The following is a 22,022-nucleotide window of genomic DNA, read 5'->3' on the forward strand; positions in this document are numbered from 1 at the left end:
AAACAAATAACATGGGCCTAACAAGATTGTTATATGGAAACACTCTTATGAAGGCATTCGAGTATTGGAATGAATGAGTCAGAAATTATATATGGTAATGCTTTGCAATAAGTGATATGGTAGTGTTTTTGGATGGATGAATGAGTTGGCAGCTTGAACTTTGGTAGTTAGGAAAAACATAACTCTACTGAATTGAGAACTCTAAATTTGGTATGAACATATCATTGGCATTGTATTTGGAAGCATGAATAAATTAAAGATATAGTTTTAGCAGAAACACTAAGTGTGGAAATTCACTAGAAATAGAACAACCTCACTCAATCCTCTAAAAGTTCGAGATTGCTAGAATAAGCAGATTTGAATAGTTTAACTTGCAAAAATAGGTGATCAAGCTCTGATGACTTGGAGAGTAGATTCAAAAGACTTAGTTGAACAAGACAAAGGAAAAAAATAGTGAATTCGTGCAAGCATCAAAGAACAAGTTAACTAAAGTCTTGAACCAAAATATCATCCAATAATTCTTTAAAAGAAAATTTTGAGCAACCAAGGTGAGCGAATGAGAGGTTTTTGGTGCAACGAGATGCATAATGGTGGTATGCATCAACGGTGAGTCAATTGCCAGATTTGATATCTGAAAGGTGTTTTAGAGATGCATAGACTACATTTGTGATTGGTGAAAGGATCAATGTTGTTGGTCTAATTTTGTGTTTTTAGTAATCATAAATTGTTGAAGGTGATTTTGATAGTGATTTTATCTGTAATCAAGGATTGCTGAGGTTGTTAATATGTTGGTTTTGGAGATCAGTTGTAGTGAGAAAATTCATTCTTTTACGAGGTAATTGGTCTATTTTTTCTAGTTTTAAAATGGATGAAATATGACTCAAGAGGGTTGTTGTCACCTACTCTACCCCTCTTAGCATTCATGCTTGAGAGGACCTATTTTTCACAATCCAAGGTGGTATATTTCATTTTTTATAAAGAGAGCACCTAAGAAGAGCTTAAGTACCAGAAGACAAGGGAGTAGACTTAAAATGGAGGGAAAATGAGAAACTTTTAGAGGCCCGAAATTCATTATTCTCTCTCCCTTCCACTTGTGACATGTGGCACTAAGTGAGAGGATCCAAAGTCTCATATTGGACCTTAGAATAAAGTCAAAGTTAAAAATCATGCAACTTATGGGTGGATCACTACTCATCTCTTATTTTCTGCTTTTTGGAAGTCGTTTGGAGGGGCTACTTGCTTGGAAGATAAACTTCTCCACCCTTCCATAGTTGACTATTCAACATTTGATTCGATGATGGAGATTAATTCTAGGGGGGAAGAGGGGGGGTTTTTCCTCTCACTGTTTGAATTATGGAATAGGGTGGGGACCACGCCAGTTGGTAGATTTCACCAGTCAATGGTATGATTCACAGTAAAAGGAGAAATTTCAAATTTTTAATGGTAATCCATGTTCTCCCCCCACCTCCCCCCCGCTCCTATTCTCCACTCCACCCACCATCATCGAATCTCATCATGACATGTGTACACCCTTTGTGATGTCATCATGATGTCACCAAACCATTGGCCCCTAGTTTTTATAGAAAGGATTCCCCTGCTTGAATTTTTAAAATTGCGTCACTACTTCCCCTTTTTCCTCCAATCTATAGCATACAAATAACGTCGTTTTCACACCCCATGGTCTTGAGAACTCATCCCATTGTTGTTTTTGGCCTCTTTTGTGGTGACCAGGTAACCTATTCCCCTATGATCCATAATTTTTTCTGGTTAATAGTTTAAATCGTAAAACGATAGCCTCGAAGTCCGCAAAATCCCCTAGGGATCCAAAAACCCACGATACCAACCTTTGATTAAGTCTTGACCCCGTCATGGACCTGGAAGCGCAAATTGAAGACTCGGTCTGCTCCTACAACTTGGCTGACCTCTGAATTGACCTATTTGGAAATTATGTGAGGGGGTAGGATCCTTTTCGAGTTGTGGACTCAGGTTTATACTAATAGATTGCACCCTTTATGAATTACTTCCCAAAGTTTGTCCCTGGCTGGAAACAACCTATATTAACAAGAAGAACTACTTCGTTTCCTCCTAGGGTGCCATAATATTAGAAATCACCCTAGAGCTAATCTAGAAAGAATTGGTGTACCCTTCTCCCCTTGACCTTCTACAGTTTACTGACACCACCCTGATGTATTATTTTTCTACTCTTCGAGCCACTGAGAAGTAACCCTTCTTACAAATGATCCTAGCTCCTCGGCTAGAAGCCTTGCCTATTATTGACATCTTCCTCAACACCCTCTATGTAGGTCTCGTCCAGCCTATCTTGTTCATCATTACTCACCTGCTGGAAGAAGAGGATGCCAACATAGCCAACAAAGCCACCTTGGACTTCCTTAAGAAAATGTTATAGCCTAGATGTGTACTTAACATCCCAACTTACTTTTATTAAGCCATTAGATTCCAAATGCACCACTTCATACTTTAGATACTACTCCTTTTTGTTTTATCTTTTTTTTGTACTGTCATGTTGAAGAGTCTGAATGTCTAGACGTGAACTTGGTCTTTGAGGACAACCGGAGAAAATCAGTCTTTGACTAGGATGTTTTTGTTAGAAAAAGAATAGACTATGAGAACTATTCATAGTTCATCTCCACCTATATGGCCATTGCATATAGGATCATTCATGGTATTTCTCCTCCTAGGTTTCTCCCCAAACAAAAAGAACTCCTCCAACTCAGCAAAAGACATTAGGATAGGGGATTGGTATTTATTTGAAAACCACACAGAGATTATAATTTATGGGAGTTAGATTCCCCCACACCACCTACCTGTTTTCAGGCCTATAAGGATATTCTCTCTAGAATTCATTAGGCAGAGTCTATATACAGATAAAATACATTTTGTCCTGTAGAAATTTTGAATAATATAACACTTATTCATAGAGAATATCCTGATTATACACTATTGCAGAAATGCATGCATAATACATAACCTCCTCTACATTGATCATCAATTTTGCGGAATTAAAAACAATGAAACATCAATCGCATGCACATATTAACACAATATGTAACCCGGGGAAAGCATATAGCTGAAAACCCCAAACTATTTGTATATTATATTGATTGAGAACATGTAACAATACATAGTGCAATACTCCTCGCAAGTACTCAGTACTATATCCACCTGTTACACACAAACTAGCTCAGATCTGAATCAATCACAGGTTCAAATCTCATCCACTGCTTGCCTGCCTCCACTACGCAATCCTGCATGAGAATAGATGAGAATGGCTGATCCAAACTCATATTTCCCTTGGCTGAACCATGCAATCCTCATTGGAAATACTCAATCCATTGATTGTGCAAATCTCATGCACAACTATAGTCACAACTGACAGCTATCTTGCCCTTTCACTCACCTCTAACACTTGTCTCCACTGAACTATCCATGAACTGAGTTAACTGATGTATTCTTTAGTTGATTTATGAGTTAATAATTAGTGAATTAATTAATAATTAATTCACATCACTCATCACTAGAATATTCTGCAGTTAGACTAAATACAACTAGTTCAACTAAGTCAAACTAAACACAACTCCATCAACTCCTCAATCAACTCCACCAAACTCAACCACATGAGTTCTAACTAAAGTCCATCATGCAATAGCTCAATTGACCCATAATAAAAGCATATTTCCTTCTGACAGCTGCATGTGCCACATCCGTAGCTCGAACTGAAGTGCTCCAAGAGGATAAGATAATGTTTATAGTCCAAATATTATTAAGAGCTAATAATATTCAATTGTTCTATGTTTAGCCTAGCAGTCTAAAAATAGACTCCGCCCATAAGTCTAAAAATAGAAGTCCATCTATTTTTACCAACATGAACAATCATCCACAAATAACATCCTGCAACTCATAGACCATGATCCATATGTCTAAAAATAGACATAGTCTAAAAATATACTTTGCGCCAAAAATAGCTTGCGGACCCACTTAGTGAAGGTGACTCCTTTCCACTAAGCTCCACCATCTTGTTGAATTTTCAACACTCCCTCTCAACAAGATATGGATTATCCGCAACCCCTATCCTACAACTCTGGAATGTTCTGCATGCAACACATTTGCCTGGTCCACTTGCTCCAACAACACTTGGAACAAAAACACTCCCAACTGACCCACTCTGTTGGGCTAGGAACATACTCTGATGCTAAAGCTCTACCTGCTGCTGACAAGTGCTTCCTCTCTGACATCTACGCTACTGCAACATCTCCATGCATCTCGCACCATTGCACACTTCTCTGTGCCACCTAGCACTGTGCAAAACACTTGTGCCTCTCGCATTTCTGCAACCTGCTAGCTATGCGTTGTCCTAGGATTCCCTACATTGTCGCTCACCCTGCCACTCCATTCGCATCTGTCTCTACCCAATTAGTCAGTTCCTGCTACTCCACATCGGGGCTCCCGTAGCAAGGTCTCATCCAAGAGGTTGGGTACCTCAAGGATCCTGCCCCTCCTCCTTGGGACGATCACTCTATATCGCCCCACCTCCTACCTGGAGGTATGGCTACATGTGATCCCTCAGCCCACCTGGCTCGAAGTTTCCCCCTACTGGAGGTCTCTGCATGAGTAGATGTCTCTACTCGATCTCCTCTCAGCTTCCCTTGTTGTGGCTACTCCACAACCTCCTGAAGTTGTTGCACCAATCGTGGCTCCTCCACAATTGTCTGAGACTTCTTCTGGCTCTGCATGTTCAGAGGTAATAAACGCTCCCTCTCAACCACCAAGTCTCCATGAGTTGCCTCGCTGCTCAAGGCTTTTCATGCATCTTGAACCTTAAGAGCATACAGGTTCTTGACTCGTGAACCAATCTGCTTCACCTATCTAGTGATGATGTGTCTAAGGAAAACCTTTCCCTTACTGAAGACTACCTCACAACCTCTGTCTTCCAGCATCGTGATCGACACCAAGTTTCTCTTTAGTCCTGGTACATACTTGACATCGATCAAGGTAAGGTGAGCTCCATGCTCCCTCTAAAAAATAACCGTGCCTAAACCTGAGACACTATACTTCTCATCATTACCCATCGTTATGAGTATCTGGAGATCTTCCTCATCCAAATTACTGAATGAACTCTTGTCACTGGTCATGTGGAAAGAAGCTCCACTGTCAAGAAACCAACCAATTCCCACCATGGATGAAACCATGCATGCGAAGAGTGTGAAATCCAACTCAAACTGTGAAGCAAGTGCCTCACCTTCAGGTCCTTCCCTGGATCCCTTTTTAGATTTACTCCGTGGACAATTTGAAGCATAATGGCCCACCTCAAGACAACAAAAGCATCGCACTTTCGATTTGTCAACCTTCTTCCCATCATTGGAAGAACTGCATTCGGAAACAGAAACCTTCTCCTTCCACTTCTTTGCTTTGGCAGCCAAAGCGCAATTTTCTTCATTAGATGCCTTTGATGAAGATCCATCCCTGGTATTCCACCTAATCTCCTCTTGCACAAGATCCGACCAAAGTCTCTCCCATCATGGCAATTTCTCCCAACCGTTGACAGAGTCCTGATAGGAATGCCAACTCTTCGGAAGACCAAGGAGAGCCAAGCTCACCAAGTCCTCATCATCGACAGTCACCCCCACACTTCCCAGCTCATCCTGGCATTGGGTGAACTTCGTGAGATACTTGGGAATATTTTCACCATTCTCACACTTAATGTTTCTGAGTTTATCCTTGAGCGCCAACTTCCTCTGGTTGCTCTTGCTTTGGAATAGATCTGTCAATGCTTTCCACATCAAGTATGGAGAAGCATTTCCATGCAGGCTGGACATAATGTGATCCTTCATGCCCTCCACCAAAATCCTTTGACACTTTTTTGTCTTCTTTTGCCAAACTTCAACGTGAGCAACATCAGTAGGCTTTGGGACCTCAGCATCTATGAAATCCTTCAACCCATTGTCATCTAACACCGCCACTATCCTGTCTTTCCATGCAATATAGTTTGAGCTACCTTCAAGAGCATACTCCAATCGCAATTTGTTGAAAGACATTTCAACTTTGACACCAAGAAAACACTACTACAAATTCGAATTCCACCAGCTCAAAACTCAACCGCTTCTGATCTAAAATTCGTGAGAACAAATTATTTCTCGTACAGAGATTGATTGTATGGGACTTTTCCAGATGTCTCACCTTCCAAAAGAAGGATGAATCCAGAGGCTACCTGGCCCGATTACAGAATCTGCCTGAAGAAATAAAATGTAATCACTTTCTCAATAATAGATTTGATGATCAACTTCGCTTTGATACCATGTAGAAATTTTGAATAATATAACACTTATTCATAGAGATTATCCTGACTATACACTATTGCGGAATGCATGCATAATACATAACCTCCTCTACGTTGATCATCAATTTTGCAGAATTAAAAACAATGAAACATCAATCGCATGCACACATTAACACAGTATGTAACCCAGAGAAAGCATACAACTGAAAAACCACAACTATCTGTATATTATATTGATTGATAACATGTAACAATACATAGTGCAATACTCCTCGCAAGTACTCAGTACTATCTCCACTTGTTACACACAAACTAGCTCAGATCTGAATCAATCACAGGTTCAAATCTCATCCACTGCTTGCCTGCCTCCACTGCGTAATCCTGCATGAGAATAGATGAGAATGGCTGATACAAACTCGTATTTACCTTGGTTGAACCATGCAATCCTCATTGGAAATACTCAATCCATTGATTGTGCAAGTCTCATGCACAACTATAGTCACAACTGACAACTGTCTTTCCCTTTCACTCACCTCTATCACTTGTCTCCACTGAACTATCCATGCACTGAGTTAACTGATGTATTCTTTAGTTGATTTATGAGTTAATAATTAGTGAATTAATTAATAATTAATTCACATCACTCATCACTAGTGTATTCTGTAGTTAGACTTAATACAACTAGTTCAACTAAGTCAAATTGAACACAACTCCATCAACTCCTCAATCATCTCCACCAAACTCAACCACATGAGTTCTAACTAAATTCCATCATGCAATAGCTCAACTGACCCATAAGAAAAACGTATTTCCTTCTGACAGCTGCACGTTCCAAATCCGTAGCTCGAACTCAAGTGCTCCAAGAGGATAAGATAATTTTTATAGTCCAAATATTATTAAGAGCTAATAATATTCGATTGTTCTATTTTTAGCCTGGCAATCTAAAAATAGACTCCACCCATAAGTCTAAAAATAGAAGTCCATCTATTTTTACCAACATGACCAATCATCCACAAATAACATCCTGCAACTCATAGACCATGATCCATATGTCTAAAAATAGACTTTGCACCAAAAATAGCTTGCGGGCCCACTTAGTGAAGGCGACTCCTTTCCACTAAGCTCCATCATCTTGTTGCATTTTCAACATGTCCCTACAAAGAGGGACATCTATTCAAATTGGGAATACCTATGGGGCCTTTTGTTGTTAATGCCAAGCAGGCTTTCAAGGCAGTCGAGTCCTTGCTTGAAGAGATGAAATTTGGCCTAGGAGAGATATGGCACTATGACCCTCATGGAGTAATTTCTCAAAGGAAGGAAAATATAGAGGCTCTGAATTACTTACATGAGTCTAAAAGTGAGGTGGAATGTAGAGATATTTTTTTATCGTGGCCTCTTGATACAAAGATGGAGATTGAGAGCTGGCACCTAAAGACAAAGCACAAAAGAGGCCGATGGGCCAGATTGAAGATACCAAGATGGTAGATATACCCTCATCTAGACAATCTAAGACTCAGGAAACAAAGGAAGAAGAATTGGAAATTAGGCTAGTGGAGACAAGCCCAGACCAACTAGGTTTTCATGTCTCATTAGAAGATCTATCATAATCTACTACCTCATCTTCTTCATAGGTAGTTTTTTTAGGTACAACAACTAGTACATAGGTCATAAGATCAAGCTAGCCTGTTGGAAAGTCCATTGAAGAAAGTAATAACAAAGAGAGGGAGGAGATGCAACAAAAAATTAGATCACATTTAGCCCCATATCACATGGGGTTGTTGAGTGCAATTGATTTGGAGAGGAACCAAATGAAGTTATGCTTGCAACATCCTTGATCCTAGTCTTTTCCTTCAGCTTCACAATTCCAAAGCTTGGATGTGTCTTTGCATTTGAGAAGTGTTCCCCTCCAAGACAAAATCAAATTCCATGGGTATGTTGGGGAAATTCTGTACAATGAAATAAACAAGAATTTCTTGACCATCAATAAGGAAAAAACACTATTGGAGAAAGTTGCAAATAGGTTGAGGCAAGATAAATCTAACTCTCGTGCCCTTCACATACAAAATGAAAGGTTCAAAGAGATGGTGGTAAAGCGTGGGATGAATCCCGAGGATAGGCCAACAATTGAGGATCTACTCACGAGTTCTTAAACAAATATTTAGGAGCTAAGGCATAATCTAAATATGTGTGGTAGCAAGCATGTCCAATCCAAGGAGCTAGCATAGGTTGAGGTAGAAAAACAAATCCTAACCAATGACATCTTTGACAAGAACAATGAGGTTATAGCCCTCAAGTAGAAGAAAGTTGATCTGAAATAGAATATTGACACACACATATGTCCAATCGTCATTCTTGAAGATCCCCAAAACCTTACTAAACAGCTTACCAACACCCTTACTGTACTTCATCTTTCAAAAGGGAAACTTAAAAAGGTACAAAGAGATCTAGAGGCTACCAAAAAAGACTTATCCAAGAAGGAGAACAAGTAGAGGTCAACAAGACTATTCTAAGATCCTCAGTAAGAACCTACAGGAAGCTAAACAATAAATGTTAGAGCTAAAGACTAAGTTCAAAGGGAAAATGTCATTGTTGTAGGCTAAACAACTGATGTGAGATGGAATCATTGAAGAAATAGGGAGGAGCTGGGAATTTATAACCATGATGCATGAGAATAAAGTGGTGGTAAAAGACTTTGAGTACTCCATCTTATCAGCTAAGGAGGATGGAGTAAATAATTCCCAGATTGCGCAAAAGTTCATCAGGTTTGTAAATGAGAGGTCATTCAGTGAACTGAAGCATATTGTTGTGGTAGACATATTGGAGGTCATCGTGGAGATCAATAAGATGATTTGAAAGGAGGAAGACTAGAGTCAAAGATGAAGAATGTTTAGGGGTAGTGGTAAGAAAGGTAGATGCTTTCAATGAGGAATTTAAATATATGATAAGGGTAGGATTTCCTAGTTGTTAGGAGTTGGGTGAGTTAAACACTTTGGATCAATACAAACATCGACCGGTAGAGGAAAAAATCAAAGAAGACTCCTCCCACGAGAAGATCGCCACTCTAAAGGGCAGAACAATGGTAAATTATGTCAAGAAGGACTTCCACTTGCTTAGGTTGGTAAAAATGTTATTCAAGGCTAGGTTGGACTATTCAGACTTAACAAATCTAAAAATATCACATCAGTTATTCTTCCAGTATCCTAACCCAAATATGGTGTTGTGGTAGAGATGTCAGCAATTCATTAAGTTGCTTATGCTCCAGATCATTGACCCCATGATGTAGCCTCCACCTCCTACTAGGAAAATCTGAAGATATTATAGATTGTGTCGATCATGAAACTGTTATTTTTACTTCTTTGTAAATATTTTATTTCTTAGTGAGTTACATTTTTTTTTTACAAATAAATGTGTCGTGGAGCATGCTTAATTTTGACATGATGACTCTCTATAATAAAATCAAGAAAGGATATTTTGTAAGGGGTTATCCTTATATGCCCCATAAAGATAATGAGATGATATTTTAAGAGGGTTAAAAAAAATTGTGAATTTTTTTCTTTCCAATTGAGAAGCATTGTGCATTGTTGATGTATTATTTATCTATTGAATATTAATACAAGTTTTTAGCGATTTCGTCTCACCTGAGTTTGTGGTATGTGTTCTTGCTATGTTACTTTCATATGCATTTCCATTTTCTTCTCAGGTTATATCATAAGTAGCTATTGGTTGTTTTTCTCATGAATGTATGGATTTGCTAAAGTAAAATATTGTTGTATAATGCTTGTATGGACATGAAAATTAAATCCTTCAAGTGCACACTATGTATTTTTGCATCTCATCCTCCATTTATGCTTAATCCGATTCACTCGGATTTTTGCTACATAGGATTCTTAAAGATAAGCCCTGTGTATTGAATTTCCTTTTTGTTTAACTATTATATCCTATATACTACAATGAATTATTAAGCTATAGACACAGGAAATGGAAGTCGTTGTATATTTTCATTGATGTTTCTGTGAGTTGAAGTTTTGTTTGAATGTTATGTATTTCCTCTAGAGGGTTCTTAATCACCTGGATTATGTGACATATTAAATATTGAGTGTGTGTGATAGCCCTTGAAAACCTACAAGCACTCATATAGGATGTATTAGGCATTGATGTTTCCTCCAAGCCGGGGGGTTGTCTCTAGGGGGTTGATTCCAGCCACAACATCTTCTCACGTCATTGTCGGGTATGAATCTGAAAAATGTTTGACTAGATAATGACTATTTTTTCATTCATTTCAATAGGTGAGAAAAGGAAATGCAAGGTTAGATCTTTCTCACCTTGGAGACTCCAAATAAAGAATTTTTTTTATTGACTCCATTGGGGATCCCTTATTTCCTCACACTGGCTTTCAAGAGACCTCATACGTGCTCTGATACAAGCCAGCAAAAGAACCCTCCAGTGTTTAACCCAAAATTAATAATATAAAGGAGGGTATAAAAGGGAACACAACAGTCATTCAAGGTACTGGGATATTTTTTCTAGAGATAGCATCAACGAGCTCACAAAATGTTGTAATAAACCATCCTGAACCCGCTTCCAAATTCCTAAAATATAAAGAAGATCATTAGTCATTGTTTGGCCCATTTTTCTCAAGAGATCAAGAAAAAGGATATCCTCCTAACCCTCCCTCATCCACCCATCCTATTTTTCCATAACTGGAGAGGTTAAGGATATACTTGAAGATAGACAAACACCCAGTGTTAATAGCTTTCTAGTTTTCCCTCAGACAACCATAGCTAAACCAGTTCTCTAGTAAAGGCTTGTGATAAATCTCTTACTAACTCCTCCTTTGAAAAATATGGTTGTCCCTTATTTTCTTCAGAATAGGTATGCTCCTCTCAATTTACCTCAATCCATGACTGCCATGCCTCAAGACTATCTCAAAAATATGACAGGATTTACTGGAGAGGATGAAATTTCTGCCCAAAAACATATAGACACTTTCTACCCCTTTGTAGAAAATCAGAATGTGGAGCACCTAGATGTGATTTTGAGGCTCTTTGTTGAATCACTAGATGGGGAGGCCAAAAATTGGTTCAAATCCTTACCCAATGCTTCAATTACTGCATGGGAGGAAATGGAGAATGTGTTCATGCAGAAATTAGGCGAGAGAAGAGCCTATGGATACATCCTCATAGAGTTTAATGTAATGAAGAATAAACATAATGAGGATGTTTCTATATTCATCAAAAGGCTTAACAATATATATAATAGTTTTCCTCCTAAAATAAAACCCCCATAAGCTATTGCTAAGGTGGTTTTTTCTGGGGCTTTTGAGTCTGAATTTGGTTTAACTATGAGGGAGAGAAAATCTTGCACCCTTGATCTAATACAGATCGATGCACTTGAAGTGCAAGCTAAGTTCACCTCCATTGGAAAATCAAGAGGAAAAATTGGCTATGTCGACAAGAGGAGAGGAAAAGAGGTAGCTAACTCTTCAGGTCAAGTGAAGGAAACTCAAGAGAAGAAGTTGGAAGAAATGAACAATTTGATTAAGAGCTTGTCTAGTAAGCTTGTAATGATGGAGTTGGGAAATAAAAATTCACCTAGACAAACCCTCCAAGCCCCAATTAGAAATTTCAATCCTCAATATAGGAGACCTCCATTGCAACTTTTTCAAAGAGAAAGAAAGGAGAAAGAATATCACATTCAACCTCCCTTATACTTGGAGGATGGACTAGAGGAGCTAACTAAAGAATATATGGAAGCTCAGGACAACCTCTTTTCTTATCTCCCCAAAGAGGAGTACGAGGTTGAAGCACTTGAAGAAGAAGGATGGAATTGAATGCTGCTTTGGAGGATGTAGAGATTGATGACTATTGTAGATAGTTTCCAGAATTCATGCAAGCTCTTTCACAACAAATATCACCTTAGGTCTTCCAGAAAGATATCTAGAGGGTAGGACCAAGGGGAAGAGCCTTCTATCTCTAATCCTGCCAAACCACCAGAAAAAGGGAAGAATCCTCCAGATCAACCTTCACTTAAGAAGAAAGATTCACCCACCCCTCTCCCTCATAAATTGAAGTTTCAAAATCATAGCAAGTCCTTCCATCATCCCAACCAATATTCAATAAAACAAAAGATCATTTTGATATTGTTTATGCAGATAAGAACCCCTCTATGTTCGATCTACAAAAGGAATTATAAAAAGTTAAAATTGTTGTCCCCTTGTCTGAGCTATTGAGACAACCAAGCTACAAAGCACACGTGTCTCATTTTATTGACCCACCTGTCATGGCCCATATGCAAGAAAACCGAAATCTACAAGAAGAAAGGCCCATGGTCATTTTTGGACCCCATGTTAAAGAGAAAGACTCTTATACAACCCCATTTTATGTGACATTGATAATTCATGAACTATTTCTGCACAATTTCCATGCTTGATTCAGGGGCCTACCATAATTTGATGTTCTTGTCAGTAATGGAGCATTTAGGGCTGCAAATAATGTGGCCATACAAGGATATCTACTCATTTGACTCCAAAAGAGTGAAATTCTTGGGGTTGATCAAATATTTGGTGGTGAATTTGGCACAGACTCCTGTGAAGATCATAGTGATGGATATTGTGGTTGTAGACATCCCTGCAAGGTTTGGGATGCTCTTATCTAGATCCTTGGGGTCAAAGATTGGAGGATCCATTAAATTGTATTTTACTTATGCCACCATCCCTATTTTTGGTGGACAAGAACAAAGGATGTACAGAGAATCAAGATTTGTGAAGACTGTCACAAAAGCTGACTGTTCAAAAAAATGCACCTATGTATGGGAAAGAGATAGACCTCTCTTTCCTATTACTAGAATAGGGCGATTTGATCTTAGAAGAGACATAGGTCAATTTTTTTTCACAGCTAGATCAAGAACCCCTAAAATGTGATAAGGTCTCAAATTTGTATTTTGATGGGGCTTGTTCTAGGGAAGGTAATGGGGCAAGATTATTGTTGATGTCTCATGAAGGTAGCCTAATCTGTCTTTCTTTCAAATTGGAGTATGAAGAAAAAAGTAACGTTCCTGAATATGAGGCTCTGCCGCTAGGACTACAGGAAGCCATAAATTTGAATATTGGGTGCCTAAATGTATTTGGGGACTCCGAGTTGCTGGTCAGGCAGATCAAGAATGAATGTCAGACTAAACATCGAAGACTAAGGACTTATCGAAATGAGATATGGGATCTAATTGAAAAAAAACATTATATTTTAATATTCAATTTCTACCCTGAAAGGGAAACATGATGGCCAATTCCTTGGTTGTAGTTGCAAGTAACTTTAATCCTCCCCAAAATCCATTTCTGAGGTATGAAGTTGAAGTTATGTATAGAACTTCAGTATCAGAGAACATCAAACATTGGAAAGTGTTCGAGGATTAATAGCCAATCAAAATCTTCATGGAAGTGGTAGGGGATATCTCCAATTTGGTGATCGATCAAGAGGATGAAGAGGTGATAGAGAAACAACACGAAAATTTGGGAAAAACCATTAGTGGGCACAAAATCCTACAGTGGAAAGGAAACACTATACATAAGGGGCTAGTCCCACTGGAAAGGCTTTTCAATCCTAATGATGTGGTAGCCAAGTCAGCGAAAAAATATTTTGATGAACAAGTGGAAGACGAAAACATTGGCATAGATCAAGACTCAAGTGTGATAAAGCTGGCAAAAGGAATTCCAAGTGAGTATAAGAAGGAATACCTTGACTTGTTTAAGAATTACATGGATGTATTTTCTTTGTCTTATGAGGATTTGAAATTTTTTGATACCACCATCATCTAACACAAGATATATTTAAAGGGATGGGTGAAGCCCTACAAACAAAATCTTAGACATATCAATCCTAATGCTTCCATCTATTGAAAAAGAGGTGAGGAAGTTATTACAAGATAAAATCATTGTACCTCTAAGGTACTCAGATTGGGTTGTCAACTTGGTCAAGAAGAATGGGGAAATAAGGATTTGTAGTGATTTCAAGAACCTAAACAAGGATTCCTTGAAAGATAACTACCCTTACCTCAGATTGACCACATTTTACAAAAGGTGGTAGGGTCAACAAGGCTGTTTATGATGGATGGTTTCATCGGGTGCGACCAAGTTGATGTACACCCAGAAGATCATATAAAGACTACCTTTACCATACCCTGGGGGACATTCACGTATGCAAGAATTCCCGTTGCTATGATTAATGTTGGAGCCACTTTTCATAAAGCCATGGACATTGCTTTTGTGGGTGAACAAGATAAGTTTGTGATTATCTATTTATATGATACCACCATTTTTTCAAAGACAGATGAGCAACACCTTGAGCACTTAAGGCTTACCTTTGAGAAATGTAGAAAGTAAGGGATGTCTTCAAATCCTAAAACATATCAGTTTTCTCTAAGTGAGGGAAAGATGCTTAGACACATAGTGGATAAGGAGGGAGTGAGGATTGACCCTAAAAGAGTGGAGACAATTCAAAACATATCATTACCTTGGAATAGGAAACAGATTCAAGTGTTCTCGGGAAAAATAAATTTCCTGAGAATATTTGTGCCAAACTATGTTGAGATAGTGAAGGAGATCATTGAGATGTTGAAGAAGAGAAAGGAGGTAAAATGGACCCCAAAAGCCTAAGAATCATTCCTCATGATAAAAAATTCCTTATCTGAAGAACCTATGTTAGTCAGTCCATACTATCTAACACCCTTTTTTATATTTTTTGGTTCCACCCCTGATACAATGGTAGTTGTTCTGTTGCAGAAAAATAATGAGGGGCATGAGAAGCCTATGGAATTTTTCAGCAAGTGTTAAGAGATGTTTAGCTAAAATATAACATATTGGAGTAACAATATTATGCCCTATTAAAAGCCCTGAAATATTTCTGAGTGTATGTATTGCAATCAAGAACAATAACCTATGTCCCCATGACCTATGTGAAAGATATTCTTGTGCAAGGAGATAGTGAAGGCAAGAGGGGCAAATGGATTTCCAAGATCCAAGAATACGACCTGGAAATCAATCCAACTAAACTGATAAAGGGACATAGGCTAGCCAATATTATGTATGAATCTAATTGCAAAGCATTGGTAATTAATGTGTTATTAGAGAGAGAAATAAGAACGCAGGTGAAGAGGAACAACGAGGGTTGAGAGTCCAACTCAAAAAATCCAAATTAAGTTTACCATATCCCACTAGTACAAATGCATAGTTCATTACTTGATGTTCCTAAGGTGCCCACTAAATTTTGACAAGGGTAAATGTCATGCCCTGAGGTCGCAGGACCAAAGGTTTGTCATTTCAAGTGGCTAGTTTTACTGGAAGGACCATGTAGGTGTTTTGTTGTCATGCATGGTCGAAGAATATATTTACAAAGTAATGAATGAATTTCATGGTTTCACTTTTGGGGGGCACTATAGTTGGAAATATACAACACATAAAATCCTCAAGGTAGGTTTTTATTGGCCCAAAATGTTTAGTGAAGTCTATTCTTATGTCAGATCCTGTGAAAAGTGCCAAATATTTGCTGAAAAACAGAGATTGGCTCCTTCCCCTTTGATCCCTGTCTTTGTGGAAGAGCCCTTTAGACAATGGTGGTTGGACTTAATTGGAGAAGTACACCCACCATCTAGTGGTCAGAATAATTTGATTATCACTGCAATTGACTATTTCACTGAGTGGGTGGAGGCTATCTAAACTAGGAATGAAACTGATGGATTTGTAATAAAATTCATGGAAGAGAACCTTCTGGAAATATTTGGGTGCCCAAGGAAGATAATCACAGATAATGCACAAGTGTTCAAATTTTCCAATTTTTTGAGCTTCTTACAAAAATAAAACATCCTTGTAGGTCACTGTACTACCTATTACCAACAAGGGAATGGATTGGTTGAATCCACCAACAAAACTCTTGTGAGAATCTTGAAAAATACCATATCAGAGAATCAAAAAATTGGGATTCAAAACTGAATTTTTCCTTGTGGGAAAACAGAGTCACAACTAAGAGCTCAACTGGTAAGTCTCCATTCGAATTAGTGTATGGGAAAGTTGTTGTTTTCCCATGCATCTATCAATTCTAGTGGCTAAACTACTGCAAGATGTTGAGGAAGATCCCAATTATCTAATTAGGAGAATCAATTAGCTTGTGGATCTTCAAGAAACCAGGGGAGAAGTGACTCAAAACTTGGTCAAATACCAAGAAAAGATGAAGGATGTTTTTGACATAAGGGCAAAGGACAAACTGATATAGCCTAGACATTTGGTGCTTATGTGGGATGTAAGAAGAGAAGACAAAGGGAAACATGGAAAATTTTATCCCTTATGGTTTGGACCCTTCAAGATTACTAAGGAAAAGAGAAACAATATTTTCTTGCTAGAAAATTTCGAGGTTCAAGTGCTTGAGTTTCCTATAAATGGGAAATTACTTAAGCTTTACTTCCATCACTAAGAGGTTCATTTTTCACCCATTATACATACCGGTGGGCTGGTATAAAATATGAGTAATACTTTCAGTTCTTTATATTTCGTTTTTTGCTTTTATGTACCTGAATAAAGTGACTCCATGCCGAATGGAGAGAGCACACCAATCTGCAGGTTCTCAATGTATTGCTTGAAATGCATTGTCCCCAATTGGAGCTGATGTTGTCACCTACTCTACCCATCCTTTCATTCATGTGTCAGAGCCCCTATTTTCATGAGGAGAGGCAATATATTTCATTTTTTTCTAAGAAGATCTTAAGTACCAGACGATTGAGGAGAAGAATTCAAATCGAAGGAAAATGAAAAAATTTCAGAGGTGTGAAAGTTGTTATTCTCTCTCTCTTCACCCCATGACATGTGGTGGAAAATGAGAAGCTCCAAATTTCATATCAATCCTTGAGACCTTGGAATAAAGTCAAAGTGAAAAATCACGCAACTTTTGGGCGGATCATCACTCATCTCTACCTTTTTTCTTTCTAGAAGTAGTCCGAAGGGGCTACTTGCTTGGACGATAAACTTCTCTTCCCCTCGAGAGTTAAATATTAAACATTTCATCCAATGATGGAGATTAATTACAGGAAGGAAGAGGGGAGGTTTGTCCTCCTATTGTTCGACCTATGAGATAGGATGGGAACCACGCTAGCTGGCATATTTCACCCGCTCATGCTATAATTCATGAAAAAAAGTGTAATTTAAAATTTTTCATGGTATCCCATGTTCTCTCCCCTGGTCCTGTTTGCCACTCCACCCACCATCACTTCTACTTATTCACATGAGTCTGAACCTGAGGTGGAATGGAAGGCTAACATTGAATCATGGCCTCTTGATACACAAATGGATATTGATACTTCGACAGCTAAAGATAAAGCACAAAAGAAGCATCTGGGCTAGATTGAAGATACCGATATGGTAGATACACCCTCATCTAAAAACACTAAGACTAGGGAAACAGAGGAAGAAGAATTGGAAACTAGGCTAGTAGAGATACGCCCAGACCAACCAGTTCTTCATGTCTCATTGGAATATTTATCATAGTTGACTTCCTCATCTTCTTCACATGTAGTTTTTAAGGTACAATAGCTAGTACATCAGTCAGAGGATTAATATGGTTTGCTGCACAGGCCATTGAAGAGAGAAATAACAAAGTGAAGGAGGATATGCAATAATAAATTACATCTCATTTAGCACCATATCACACCAGGATGATGACTGCAATGGATTTGGAGAGGAAACAAATAAAATTATTCTTGTAGTATCCTCGAGCCCAGTCTTTGCCTTCAGTTTCACAATTCAAAACCTTGGATGTGTCTTTGGATTTGGGAAGTTTTCCCCTCCTAGACAAAGTCAATTTCCATAGGCAGGTTGGGGAAATGTTGTACATTGAGCTAAATAGGAATGCCAAGACCATTAGCAAGGTCATACCACTACTAGAGAAAGCATTAAATAGGTTGAAGAAAGAGAAACCCAACTCTCATTCCCTTCACAAATAAAATGAAAGCTTGAAAGAGTTGGTGGCAAAGCTTGGGATGAATACTGAGGACATGTAAAATATTGAGGCTCTACTCAAGAGTTTTCAAACAAATATTCAGGAGCTAAGGCATAACCTAAAGATGCCATGCAATGAGCATGTCCAATCTAAGGAGCTAGCGTAGGTTGAGGCAAAAGAATAGATCCTAGCGAATGACATCATTGATAGGAACAATGAGGTTGTAGCCCTCAAGGAACAAATAACTGAGATGCAACAGAACATTAAATCACATATATGTGTAGTCATCATTCCTGAGGATCCCCAAAACCCTACTGAATAACTTGCCAATACCTTTATTGAACTTCAACTTTCAGAAGGGGAGTTGAGAAAGGTACAAAGAAGTCTAGAGGTTTCCCAAAAAACTTAGCCCAGAAGGAGAAACAAGTAGAGGTAAACAGGACTAATGTTGAGAATTAACAAATATGAAGAACTCACATCAATTTTTCTTCCAATCTCCTAATAATATCCGATGTTTTGGCAGAGATTTCAACGACTGATTGATTTTCCTGTGCTCCATATTATCGACACCATGATGTAGCCTCCACCTCTTACAAGGAAAAATTGAAGATATTACGTATTGTGTCAACCATGACACTGTTATTTTTAATTTTATGTAAATATTTTATTTCTTAGTCAGTTATGCTTTCTGTTACAAATAGTTGTGTCGCAAAGCACACTTAAGTTTGACATGATGACTCTCTATAATAAAATCCAGAAAGGATATTTCGTAAAGGGTTATCCCTTAGAGGCCCTATAAAGACAGTGAGATGATATTTTAAGATGGTTCAAAACTTTTTGTGATTTTTTTTTTCCAATAGAGAAGCATTATGCCTTGTTGATGTATTATTTCTCTGTTGAATATTAATACAAGTTTTTGGCGATTTCAGCTCACTTGATCTTTTATTATGTGTCCTTGCTATGTTACTTTCATATGTGTTTCCATTTTCACCTCATATTATATCATAAGTAGATGCTGGATCTTTTTCTCATGAATGTATGGATTCGCTGAAGTCAAATATTGATGTATAACACCTATATGGACATGGAAATTAACTCCTTAAAGTGCACATTATGTATATTTGCATCTCATCCTCCATCTGTGCTTAATCCTCTTCACTTTGATTTTCACTACATAGAAGATAAGCCCTGTGCATTAAATTTCCTTCTTATTTATCTCTTCTATCCCATATACTACAATGACTTATTAAGCTGCAGACCTAGGCAATGAAGTTTGTTGTATATTTGCATTGATGTTTATGTGATTTTTTTTCATCTGATTTTATTTGTTTCCTCTGGAGGAGGGTTCTAAATCACCTCTATTATGTGACATATTAAATACTGAGTGTGTGTGACAACTCTTGCAAACCTACAACACTCATCTAGCCACAACAAGGGCTAGTAAGTGGTAGCTTGCAGATTAGAGATTGTGGCTCCTTCCAATAGGTGCGAGTAAATGTGTAAGGGAAATAGTTCCTTTTAGTATTAACTTATAAATGAGAAAGGGAAAGCGTCCTTTTCAGTAGAAATTTATAAATGATTAGGGGCTGAATTCTATTTCAATAAATACTAATAAACAAGTAGGTATAAAAGTTCCTTTCAGTAGCAACTGATAAACCTACAAGTAGTAGCTTGTGGGGAAATGATGTAATCATGTTGAAGCTTGTAATACATCTTGAGTGGGCCTAATGGTTAAGAGCATGTGTTTCCTCCTAAGAGGTCACAGGTTCAAAACCAGAGGGGGGTAGAGTATGTATGCCTTCGTAGACTTAGCAGTCAAATCGCTGCGTGGAGGTGGGTCCTTTGTCCCACAAACAGGGGGGTCTCATACACCAATTTGGTGTCTGGCTTGGCTGTGACCTTAAAAATGATTATTATTATTATTATTATTAAAAAAAATATTGGTGTCTTATGTATATGTTTCTCATGTGCTTGATGATGATTATGTTATGTTTTATATCATTGAGTTGTGTTGTTGATACATTAATAATTAGTAAAGTGGTTGAAAAGTATAATTTGTGAAGAATTGTATAATTTGGTCACACCACTAATTCACCTGCCATGCCTAGTAGTGTCTAGGTTTCAATTTTTTTTTAACCATTGTATCAAAGCCAATGTCCTTCAGAATTAGTTTAACCGCTGGAAGGAAAATCAGGGATCATGGAGAAACAAGACTAGATTACCTTAGATGAAGTTCCATTCTTGAATGGCTCAAATTATACAACTTGGAAGGTAAGGATGAGAATCTACTTGCAAGCTCTTGATTTGGATGTATGGCTATCTATGGAGAATGGAGTAATATATGATCAGTTTGAAAAAACAAGCTAGGGAGGAAATAATGAGAGGGTTTGCCAAGTCAAATATTGAAATAGTAGTCTATTTTGAGTCTTCCAAAGAGATATGGCATGAGTTGTAGTCCATCTATGATATAGACATACAAGTTGCATGTGATGTAAAGAGGATTTCTTTGGAGGATGGAGCAGTCAAACATTCAAAGGGCATTGAAGATCATGAATTAGAGGATGATTCTTCTATATCAATAGGCTAAGTTGTCAATAAACACTCGGAGGATTCAAAGGAGATGTAATCTGCAAGTAAGTTGTTATTTTGTTGTTATTGTAGAACAATAGGCCATTTATCTTCAAATTTCTTAAATGAAAGTATTGGTGAAAGTGAGAGTTGCTCATCAAGTTGTAGTGAAGAAGGAGCTACTTTAATAACAATAGAAAATATGGATGTTGGTCAACAACAAAATGGGTCCACCTATGGTGAAGAAGAAGAATCCCTAGAGTCATTATGGAAAAAACTTGTGAACAAAATGTGAGTGAAATTGACACTTGTTCTGAATCTAGTGCCTCCTCTATTGAGTTGAAATATCTTGAAGAAAATATCAATTTGAAGAGGAAACTCATATCAACTCTCGCGGAGATCAAAAAAATTAGAGCCATTAATACAAAGGTGGAAGATGAAAATAAAACGTTAAATGAGTAGTTGATGAATCTTCAGAAGCATGCAAATAATTATGAAGCACTTGAGGACATTCAAACCTTCCATTATTCCTCTCAAGGCGATACATTGTTGGAAGATGATAGTGAGCAAGTAATGTCATTAAATGGGCCTACCAACTTTGTTAAAGAAAGATCCAACAATAGTAAAGTTGAAGAGAAAAGAACACAACATCAAGGAGATAAAATGACTTCTAGGAATCAATGTAAAGGTATGCATCCCCTCATATGTATTTATTGTAGTGTTGAAAGAATTGGACCTACTAACATTCAAGGGGCTATCCTGAATATGCGGTCCTAGGTAGACTTCACATTGTTTGGGATAGAAGCCCCATCCAAAATACGACCCAGATTTCATTTACTTATAGATCGTCCTTGGCTTTAATTATCAACAAAAGCAAGAGAATCACACATGTGCCTTCCAAAGGAAAGCTAGTGTGTCTGGTGAATGTTTAATTGAAAGTGTATCAACATTCTTCTACTACATATAGGAGAGAAAGTGAGTCTCAAATAGAGAGATAACAGTACCACCCTAATAAAGACACACAAGAACAATAATTTCTTGTCTAACATTTAGTGGAATAGTCCACAAAGACGCGATGATCGTTACAAGCATCACAAAATGTTCTCAATTAGATAAGAACTAAAATAACCAAAATAGTTCAAGAAAACATGAATAACAAACATTCATAGAATACTATTAAAAAA

Source organism: Pinus tabuliformis, chromosome 4_1, assembly GCF_031772625.1.
Source record: "Pinus tabuliformis cultivar Carrire ecotype Pingquan chromosome 4_1, CPIR1, whole genome shotgun sequence".
Taxonomy (NCBI): Eukaryota; Viridiplantae; Streptophyta; class Pinopsida; order Pinales; family Pinaceae; genus Pinus; species Pinus tabuliformis.